Genomic DNA, 10,426 nt, shown 5'->3' with positions numbered 1-10,426 from the left:
CTCGCCCCCTCAGCCCCTCGCCCCCTCAGCCCCTCGCCCCCTCAGCCCCTCGCCCCCCATCTCCTCAGTTCCGGCCTCTCCATCCCAGCCCCCCCTCCCCTTGGCTGCCTTTCGGCCCTTTCCTTCACCCCCCTTTCCTCCCCCCCACCCCACTTTATTACCGTTGTATTCCCCCTCCCCGCGCCAGCCCGCCTCACGCCGTGCCTGCCTTTCCGTGGAAGCCAGAGGCCGGGCTGTGCTTCCCGTGCCTTACATTTTCTTCTGTCGTATTGTTTCCTTCTAAGTTCTTCACTTACTATTTTTTTTTTTTTTTTTTTTTTTTTTTTTCTATGAGAAACAAAGGCGGGAGCACTGGGGGAAATGGTTACCGGTAGCAGAGCCGTCCAGGTGTTGGCTGCTTTTGTTCTGTGCACACCCCGAGCGTGCATAGCTCAGGTGCATCAGGTGTAGTGACACTCGGGGCCCTTACTCTTAAGCCCTGTGCTTGTCACTTCATCTTTTATTGCCTTTACATGTCGCTAGTCACTTGAAAAGCCACACTACCACCTCATTTCGTTCCAAATCTGCCAGTGTCTTACCCATCTGTGATATAATTAACCGAAGAAAGTAATTAATTGGAAAACCCGACTTGTTGCAAGTTCCTTAATTAAAGTTCTGAAATTCTTCCCGATGAAACATCCCCGCAGCAAACGCAGCTCGTGCCGGGGTTTGGGCACACCACGTCTCTAATAGGAATGGTGTGTGTCATCAGCAATTTGCCCACTTACATCTTCCTGTTGATGCCGATAAACAGCTGGCGGTGTCTGTTTTATCAGGGAGAAGTGTGTTGCTTGAAATAACCTGTTAATCCTTGCGAGGCAGTGCCGGTGTCTTGGGCTGTGGTTAGGACAGTCACTCGGTGGCAGGAGGACACGTTCCTGTCGTGTGCGGTGCTGCTCGGCGTGAGGCGATTTTGTTTTGCTGGGCTCAGCGGCTAAAAGTGTTCAGCGAGTAAACCTCTGGGTTATAAATAGCTCTGTGGATTTGGCTATTTCTGTAGCTCGGAAGGTTTTAGCCATCTCCTTTGATTTGCCTCTTTCTTTGTGACTCCCTGGGAAGGATAATCCTTTTCCGAGAAGCCTTATTTTTGTTCTAGTAAGGTGTTTACGAGCTGATGTACATACGCACATCATACTGCTGTCACTTCGGGTGATTTCTTTTTTTTCCCCAGAGCTCTCCTGTACAGTATTTGCAAACAATTTTCATTTCTGCAAGTGAAGGTTGAGAGCAGCAGTGCTTGGAAGTGGTGCGTTTAAGGTCCTGATCCCCTTTTAAAGTGGAACATTTATGCAGTTGGATTTTCTGTTGCTATGTTTTGGTGCCAACGTATGTTTGTGTTCTGGGTATAAATATTAGAAAGGGCAAAATAGACTCTGAGTCATCTGAAGAAGAATTTGGAAACCTGCTTGGTTGAATTCAGTGTTTGTGGTGGGATGTTTTTCCTCTCGCATTACGTGCAATGAGGCAGGCGAATAAGCTGCCGGTCAGTCAGTTCTCCCGGAGCAGTTTGCTCATCTCGCCCCGGCGGTCGGCCCGGCTGCACCCACGGCTGCCCAAATAGCGGTGTGGGTTCTGGGAGAGCTTCAAAGTCAGACACAGGATCTTGCTGCGCTTTGAGGAGCGTGCAGATGCGGTGAAGAGGCTTCAGTGGCTGTGTGGGAGCAGGTTGGTGGCCGCGGCGGCTCCTGGAGCTGAGCAGTGCTGTTCCTGTTGTAGCTGGCAGGGGTCACTGGAAAGCAGTGGACATTAGTTCTGTCCCAGGTCTCCCAAGGTCTGTATGCTCTTTTCCCGTGCCTTTTCTAAGATCGTGTCTTACTCCTTGTAGTAGAAATGTTGTGAAAGAACTAGCAGTATCATTTATTTTAATTTTCTCAGATCTCTTGTGACGTTCACAGGTGGTTTGGAAACTTTTTAGGGAGTTGTGTTTGTAACAAATGGCACGTTCTGCAGATTCATGACCTTACGTGCATTTTTAGCTGGGCCTACTAGGGGCACAGGACCCATACAATTACTTTCTTTGTTGGTTTTCTGCTGTTTGAATGACTCCGTTAATCTGTCAGATGGCACCACCAAATTTAAGGGCAACTGAAAGACGTGAAGTACCTTCAGAGCGATAAGTTTTTATGAAACTTCTGGCAAGTATTGACCCAAAGTAATGTTCCCACCAGGAGAAAGAGGTTACATGTTGCTTCAGGAATGGAGTGGCTCCTGGTTGCATGCCGAGCTGGGCAGCTTGTGGGGTGGGACTGCTGGGACACTTCTTAGCATCAACAGCCACAGACTCAGTAACTGCTTCTGCCCACGGAACAGTGCAGGCCTGCTTGTTTTTATTATTATTATTTAAACGTTATTTTCTGTTTTATGAAGGAAGCAAAACTCTTGGGATGCCTGTGCTGGAGTGCTGATCGTCCTGCCTGCCCAAAGACAGCTGGCCACCGCTAACTCTACAGTAGTGGTCAAAAACGAAAAGCTTTGGAAGTGTTCAATGCCACGTTTCCTTCTTTGAGTTCATTGTGCTGCTGCTTGTAAAGGTCTATGGAAGTGGGTGTGGAGGAAACAGCTAACTACGTGAAGAAATTAAACTCAGATTTGTGAAAGGAATACAAAGAGTGTAATAAATTGCCTATAGGGGATTCCCAGTTGCAGTCCCCAGTTATAGTGAGGGTTGTAATGCATTGCTATGTCACATTAGGGAATGTTTTACACATAAACAGAATAATTTAGGTCGAAAGGGGCCTCTGGAAGTCATGTATCGTGTCCAAACTTGGAAGCATGGCCAGCTTCAAAGTTGGAGCAACCAGGCATGCATATATACAGATATCCACGATGTCATCAAGAAACTTGGAAATGTAGATTCATTTATTTTTAGTTGAGGGGAGGGTATCAGCGAGTTCATAGAACTGTTCTCTCATTTCTTAATTTAAGTGTGCCAAGGGGATTTTCTGAAATTCACTGTTACTGGGACTGCTGCTTAAAAGAGAGATGCAGTATTCCGACTGTATTCCTGTATCACTTGACGTGGTCGTGGTAGACACATTCCCGTGGGTCGGGATGACACGCTGCCTGGACTAACTCCAAGCATTGGGCTGAACTTCTGTTTTTGCAAGTAAATTTGTTCTCAAATATAAAATTGCAAGGTGGGAGAAGAAATGAAAACGGTACAGCATCAAAGACGATGTCAGGCAAGCCTTGTGTTTTGGAAGCTGGCTAGCGCTGGATGCTTTTTGGGGTTAGGTGCTTGGCAGATGCCAGCCCTAAGACAGCTGAACAGTGTTCAGCAGTCAGCTCTGTTAAGGCACAGTTTGGTTTGGTTGTTGCTGGTGCTTTTCCCTTGGCATTTGCAGCTGGCTGCTGTGGGGTTGGGTTGGGACCAGCATTTATATGGCCAAATACACCTTGGTGATCTCTTGGGTTGCTGTGTTGTGTCCCAGGCTGTGAAACTTGAGGTTCCTTCAGCCGTGTATGTTATTTTCTCCTCGGCATTGTTATGTGCTTAAATAACTGTTTTCTGCTTGAATCTGAGTAAAACCCTTGGCTTCAGAGACTTCCTGTAGCAGCGGATTTGACAGCCTGATTGTGTTGCAACATAATATTTCTCTGTTAAAAGTTTGGCTTTGCTTTACTTCAAGCTCAGCCTCAAGTTCCCTGAATTATTGGAAGCTGTTATTTTCTTCACTCTATTTTCCTGTGTATTTATTAAGGTCTTATTTAATTTATAAGTCCTTATTTTTCTGTTCATATGTGCCTGTCAGGGGACAGTACCCCGGTATTTTCCTTGCCTTTCCTCGTCTGTTCAGGTGTCTGTACTCTTCTGACTGTAGTGTATTGAATGGAAGAGCTCGCAGAGCCAACTTTTCTCCTTCCCAGATCTGAGATACCTTGATTTTAAGGTGGTGTGGTGTAGGTAGTCCACTTCTCACCTGTCTTAGAGATCAAATGTGCACTGTCTATATTAAATTCCACTTTTATACTGCCTACTCATTGGTAAAAGTTGATCCATTTTAAGCTTTGCTAACATAAGATGAATTGCCATTTGGAAATGTTACTATTTCAGTTCTTTTCTTCTCTGATGCATGACAGATGAATACAGTGGGCATTGCTGTATTTACAGCAGCTTGAGGTTTGCAATTATAGGGCAAGCTCACTCACTGTAAGGACTTAGTGCTTCATTAAAATGCTAGGCTGCTGGTCTGTGAAGGGGCAGGAGGGGTGGGTGGCAGCCTCAGTTGGCCCCAGTTAACTCTGCTCAGAAAAGGTGATTGCTACATGGGAAGGGTGCGGGTGGAGACCTGACTCATGTTATCTTGAACGGCTTCAACACCCCCTGAGCCCTGCTGACCTCCTCCATTGACTCCAGGTGCAACCTGAGTGTCTTCAGCGAGCGCTTCCTCCTGCTGGATGTTCCCTTGCCAGAGCCTGGGCAGCCAGAGGAACGTGGGGCATCCCCAGCTAACATCAGCCGTCAGCACCTGCTGTGGCAGCATGATGGATGTCTTGGCATGCCGGTCCTGCAGAGGTCTCGTGGTTGGATTTAATGCGAAGCTGGAGCTCCTGCAGTGCTCTTGTCCTGCTGCTTTACCTGTAAACCTTCAGGAAGAGTCAGCCCCTGCTGCATGCAGAACAGGACACTGCCTGCGTGGTCTGACACGAGCGAGCTAGGGGAACATCAAGACCAGGAGGACCTGGTGTGAGTGTGGTTTTATTCGGCCTGGGTGCTGCTGTTAATCCTCATTATCCAAGCAGCCCATGGCAGCAAAGAATGTTGACCTCAAAATTGTGTTCAGTTTCCTGGCTGCTTTTTAAGCCACGGCAGCATTCGCTTTTCACACACAGCAGTCTATTCACAAGTCCTGGCTGCCCTTCCAAAGGCTCTTTGAAAGCCTGCGTCTGCTTTATCGCTTGCTCTGGTTTATCAGCGAGTTTGACATGTTCAAAAATGCTGATAGACGAAGACGTGAGCTTCCTTTGCAGAAAGGGCCCTGATTACCCCCTATCAGATAGGCTTTCAGGCAGACTAGTGTTCCATTTTTAATGACGGTTCTGAGGAGCGTGCCAGATACATGTGTAGGGCTTGTTGCTCGGGAGTCCCTTGCTCGGAGCACTCAGAGACTTCATAAAAAATAGAGTCTCAGCGTTTGCTACTGTATTGCTCTTAAAGGGTGGCTGCTCTGAGGGACTGCTGTGTCTGACAGCTCAGCCACTCAGTGCCTGAGCTGCTTCAGAAACTTGCCAGGTTGCTATTTGGAGAGCATGATGTAAAGTCGCCCATTCAGGAGTGGTTTCTGACTTCCTGACTGTGCTCCTTGAGAAGCCACAGCTCTGCCTTGCATTGCCTGGTGACAGATAAACACGGCTTGCTGAACAGCAGCAGATATTTCCAGTGAGTAAGGTTTCTTGCAGGAAATCGCTGCAGTACTTGGAATCACAAGGAGGAGAGCGGGAGCGCTGCGTTTTATTTCAAGGTGGCTACTGTATATCGGATGTTTTTCAGCATTTCTTTGAGGGGTTTCTCATTGTAGGACTGCAAACGTGGTTAGCAGGGTATATATTCTATGTCTGCATGCAATATTCACTGCAAAACCCAGGAATTAAAAAGAGTAGAACTTGCCATCAGCTGTATGCTGTTTAATTACTTTTTAGAAGATGTGACATTTTTAGAAATGCCTTGTAGATCTAGGATGCTGACAGCAATTACTGCATTTAGATTGACAGCAATTTTGCAACTAACATCTCTGACAAGAGGCAAAATTACCTTGATTTTAATCCCCTTTACAGGCTTGAATTTTCTCACCTTATTAAACAGCAGAGTGTGATTAAATATTGGGAACATTTTGCAGTGCGCCAGGCTCAGAAGCAAGTTCTGGGAGGTGTAGGTCCTGGACTGCTCAGTGCAGAGCCCTTCTCCAGCACTTCTGTGAATGAGGTAGCTATGAAATCGTGCCACCGCGTTTCAAAGGGAGCCCTGAAAAGAAAGCAGTTATGTAACAGAATTAGGAAACTTGCACAGACCTTAGGGCTGAGGCAGAGATCCCAGAAATGGCTGCAGGAGCTGCAGCAACTGCACACGATGTTCTTTTCCCACAACCTGAAATAAATCTCAGGAACCCTGATACTGAATGCTTTGCTACTGTTTCCCAGACAGTTGTGTAATTCACTGGCAAAACAAATTTTCCCTGGGAGACAGTCATTCCCTGTGCTACTCGCTTGCTAGTCTGCCCTTCAGATGTCAGAGCTGTTAATTGTGGAAGTGGAGATGGCTAAGTCCAGCCTCCTTTCCATCCAGATTTGAGAAGTGATTCTCTCTGTGTGCCCTGTGCCGGAGCTCTAAGCGTGACAACTTTCTGCTTCGGATGGCAATAAGCGATAATGGGGACGTGAGTGTGTGTGAACGAACAAATAGTAGCAGAAGTGGGTCAAATACTGTGGTTGTGGGCAAAATTGAAAGGCCTGAGAGAGTAGTTGGTTTTTAAAAACTGACACCTTACCCGAGGCATGGGCAGGTGTGGCTGTGCTGCCAGATACCTCATGTCGTGATTTATCACATTTAAGTCTGTGTTGGTGAAGAATAGGGCTGGGTACACAGCCACCCTATTGATGTTGCTGTTGCTGGCCTGATAAAATCCTTCAGCATCCAAACTTCCCAAACAAATTTCTCAGGATGTTTGATGCTTTTTTTCCTTTTTTATTTTTTTTTCTTTTAAATTTAGACAGAATGAAGAACAAGGCTTGAGAATTCAGCCCATGAACAATCTCTTAAGAATGCCGCTATCCAAATTTAGCAGACTTAGTGTTCTTTTGGGAAAGCAAGTATGTTAATTCCTTTTTATTTACAAGCTACCACGCTGTTCCTTTGGGAGCCCAAGTATGTTAATTCCTTTCTGTTTGCAAACTGTCCTGCAAGGCAGCGACTTGGGGGGCCTCGGCTGGCACAGCAGCAAGAGTATTTTCCTGCTGGCTGCTAGATCCAGTCCTTAGGTTAGCAGTGTCTGATTTTTTTTCTTCTTCCTCATCCCTTTGTCTGGTCCAGATTTTGTTAAGGCTAGCTGAAAGCAACATGGTAACACTTCCACCAAAAGATGTGACAAGTTTCTCATTTCTCATTTGGTTCAGTACCATTTGCAATTCTGAAACACTGTTTTGAGGAGAATGCCACATAGATAAAGTGCTTGAACAGAACACTGAGAGCATGATATAGTGTTTGATGTTCCTTTTAAAATGGGAAGTGTGGGTTTAATGATTTATTTGTAATGCACGTGAAAAGAATGTGTCATTTGAAACACTGCTTCAGGGGTCTGATCCTCTTGATAGTGGCACAGCCCCCCAGGATCTGAGTGCAGGAAGGACGGCTCCTGGTGAGAGGCAGCGGCGTGTCTGCTGTACGCTGGTGTCTCTGCTGGGTTCTTCTCTTGTGACATAAGAAGTTTTCAGTCAATAGTGGATGCATAGTGTCACTAAGCTGTTCACTGGGCTTCTTAACTTAAAATATCACAAAATGATAACAACCTGATGATAACGTTAACTTCTCAGCGTGAGCTAAGAGAGACCTTCACGTTTTGACTCAGTGTTGGATGGTGTCCTGACCATTCAGGTTAGCATTGCTGTAACGGAAAGAGGCTCCTTGAAACACGTAGTGGTTCACAGTGTTACAGGCATGAAAAACAACTGTTTGCTACTAATTCCTTGCCTGTGTTGTATTTTTAATGATGTTCTTTTGCTCATTGACACTGCTTAATCTTGTATAGTCTTCCAGAATTTGTAAGTCACTGTTTTGACCTTTGTTAGTATGAGGACCACAGCTCTGTTCTGAACTTCCCTCAGACTTCACATAGATTTTGTTTGCTGTAAGCTGTCATTTAGAAAGGTTTGCATTTATGTCTGGCCTTGGACTCCAAAACATTTTGGATATGGGTAGAGTTTTGACATATACTTATTTTGAATTTAAGTGTATAGTGTAGTATCTAATCCTGTATTAAATATTGTATGCAGCTTGACTGAGTGTTTAAATAGCTGAAGACATCTAAATATACGTTTTGGTAGCTTTTGAAGAAATTGCTCACTTGATTGCAAGGTATAGCGTGTATTTACTTAAAGTGGAATTTAATTATGCTAGGAAATGGAAAAGAAACAGCTAAGAAACATCTGAGTAAGGATCAACAAAGTAAGGTAGTCATCTGGTTTTAGTTTTAAGCAAGTAATGAATATCGAAGGCTTGTTATTCATAATATTAACAGTGAGTTTGATGGAATTGTAATGAATGGCTGGGTTGAAGTTGCAGAGATGTTGGGATTAAGCTGTAATACTTTTATTTTTTCATCTTATCTCTGAGGTTGGCAGTATCTTTAATGTTACTCTTAAGTCTCTAACCAGTTAAGATGAAGCTTATCTTGCAGCAGTGGCCCTGCACAAGATGTGCAGCTGAGTGCAAAAGCTGCTCCTTGCCCCAGGGCGTGCATTTGCCTTATAACGTAAAACCAACGGGTAGGTTGGGGAGAGGTTTGGGGAGGATGGGTGGAGAGCAAGGCTGAAGAATAGCAGTGCTCTGGTGGGGCTGCAGATGTGTATCAGCTGCTTTGCTTTGCTCATTTTGCCCATTTGGTATGGATGTGCCTCAGAGCCCAGCTCTGACTTCAGGATCAATGTCATACAAACTGTCAGCTGAATAAAATAGTAATTTGCAGGGAATCTGCAGAGTCGTGAAATCATTCCAGTCTCCTGTCAGGGTGTTCGGTGAGCTGTGGGCAGATGTGCAGAGTCAGAGCCAGGGCAGCAGCTTAAACATCTTCAATTGTTGCCATCAGTTCCTCATCCAGATAAATTACCCTCAGGCCAAACGTATCAAACTCGTTATGTTGTCTTGAAAATAAGAAAAAAGAGACAAACCCCAGCCTCTTCAAGCAGAAACAGCGTCTGAAAATAATTGAACACATTTTGTCATCTTTTGTTTCAGTGCTGCATCAGAAAGCCTCGTATATCTCCTGAGGAAGGATGTGATATTTCCTGGTAGAGGTTTTTTTTTTACTTAGCACGCCAGCCTCTGTGAAGCTCGTGAGAGACATCAGTCCTAAGATCTTCTTGGCAATTGCATGCTGTGGAGTTCAATAGTGCGTTAAATAACCCTACACTGGACTGCGTGAAGGGCTTAATGGAGAGTTCTTTAAAAATATGAAAACTGTGTAATCTAAGTAACAGGTTTGTTGAAAGGAATCAAATAAAGCAAGCATAATCAAGTAGTTTTATTGTAGTTTTGTGATGTAACTGTTTCTTGATGCAAAGCGGTTTTGGGTGAGCTGGAGATCTGCTGCAAAAAAAGGGCTGCTGCCTTGAAAATGCCTTGTCTGCTCTCAGCCATACTTGCTGCAGCTGGAAGTGTGGGATGCACAACGTAGTGCTGGTTTTCTGAACAGTCACTGACTTGTAGAGGGGAAGATGAAGTTAATGTATCTCTTGAGGTAGAGCTTCCTGTGCAAGTTAAACGGTTCTTTCAGTTACTGCTGGTAATGAGTTTCTACCACTATTTTCTTCAACTGTAGTTACGGTGGTAGGAAGCAGGTTATGTTGGATGTGGGAGGGCAGGTTGCTGTAGGAGAAATGAAAAGGAATTAAAGATCCTCTAAGTTGATGAGCTCACAAGGGAGAGGAAGGCGAGGGCTGCAGGTGAGATCAAAATCCGTATGGGATTCTTCACGTGTAGGTTCTTCCACGAGCAGGGGGACTGCCTTTGTGGGAGCTGTGCAAGTGTAGGTCACGTTATGTGCAGTAGTTACACATGTCTGAGGGCTTTGCTTTGAGTCTGTAGTCCAGTGTAGCCAATTATTTTTATATTTAGGTTTACCTGAACGCTTGCAAACAAGAAAATAAATCCTATTTTAACCTTTGGGTGGGTGAGACAGAAGGGTAAGCGATCTGCAGTACGCCAAGTTATAGCAAAAGCTCTGTTTTAAGTGACAGAAGTATTTTTATCTTTATAATACCAATAAATTCTTAATCCCTGATAGTTGCTGTTAGTTAACCTGCTACTGTTATCAGAAGCAGCTGGGTCAGAAACCCAATTGCAGGTCTTGACACAAGTCGTGGTGTCCAGCTTTAGCTGACTTGCTGTGGCTTGCATGATGATATCACCTCAGTGGGAAAGTCACACTGTTCTTGCTCATTTGCACCACAAGTCAGTGTGCTGATAATTCTGAAATATATAAGAGGCTCCCTAAGCTCTGTCAGAGATGTTCCTTTTTATTGGGGTGTAAACTTCTTTAATATTTTATGAAGGATATTGGAGTTCTGCTGTTAAGAATCTTAAATATAGTACCTTTGGGGTATTTATTCCTTTAAAAAAGCTTTGTGGAAGATGGAAACATGTTGCAATATGTTTCTTAGAGGTTGCCAGGAGCTG

General features: G+C 44.8%; 1 protein-coding gene across 6 annotated transcripts in view; it reads left to right on the top strand.

The window, feature by feature from the left end:
- PHTF2 (putative homeodomain transcription factor 2) overlaps positions 1-10,426 on the top strand; it is a 65,291-nt gene that overhangs the window by 493 nt on the left and 54,372 nt on the right. The window contains exon 1 of one of the 6 annotated variants that reach the window (XM_035315549.1): positions 1,667-1,810. The exons of the other annotated variants lie outside the window; for them this stretch is intronic. The gene's annotated coding sequence lies outside the window, so the exon portion shown is untranslated. Of the gene's footprint in view, positions 1-1,666; positions 1,811-10,426 lie in introns of those variants that run through there. 6 annotated transcript variants of the gene reach the window in all.

Source organism: Oxyura jamaicensis, chromosome 1 (assembly GCF_011077185.1).
Source record: "Oxyura jamaicensis isolate SHBP4307 breed ruddy duck chromosome 1, BPBGC_Ojam_1.0, whole genome shotgun sequence".
NCBI lineage: Eukaryota > Metazoa > Chordata > Aves > Anseriformes > Anatidae > Oxyura > Oxyura jamaicensis.
This window is presented reverse-complemented; position numbering and strand designations above follow the sequence as displayed.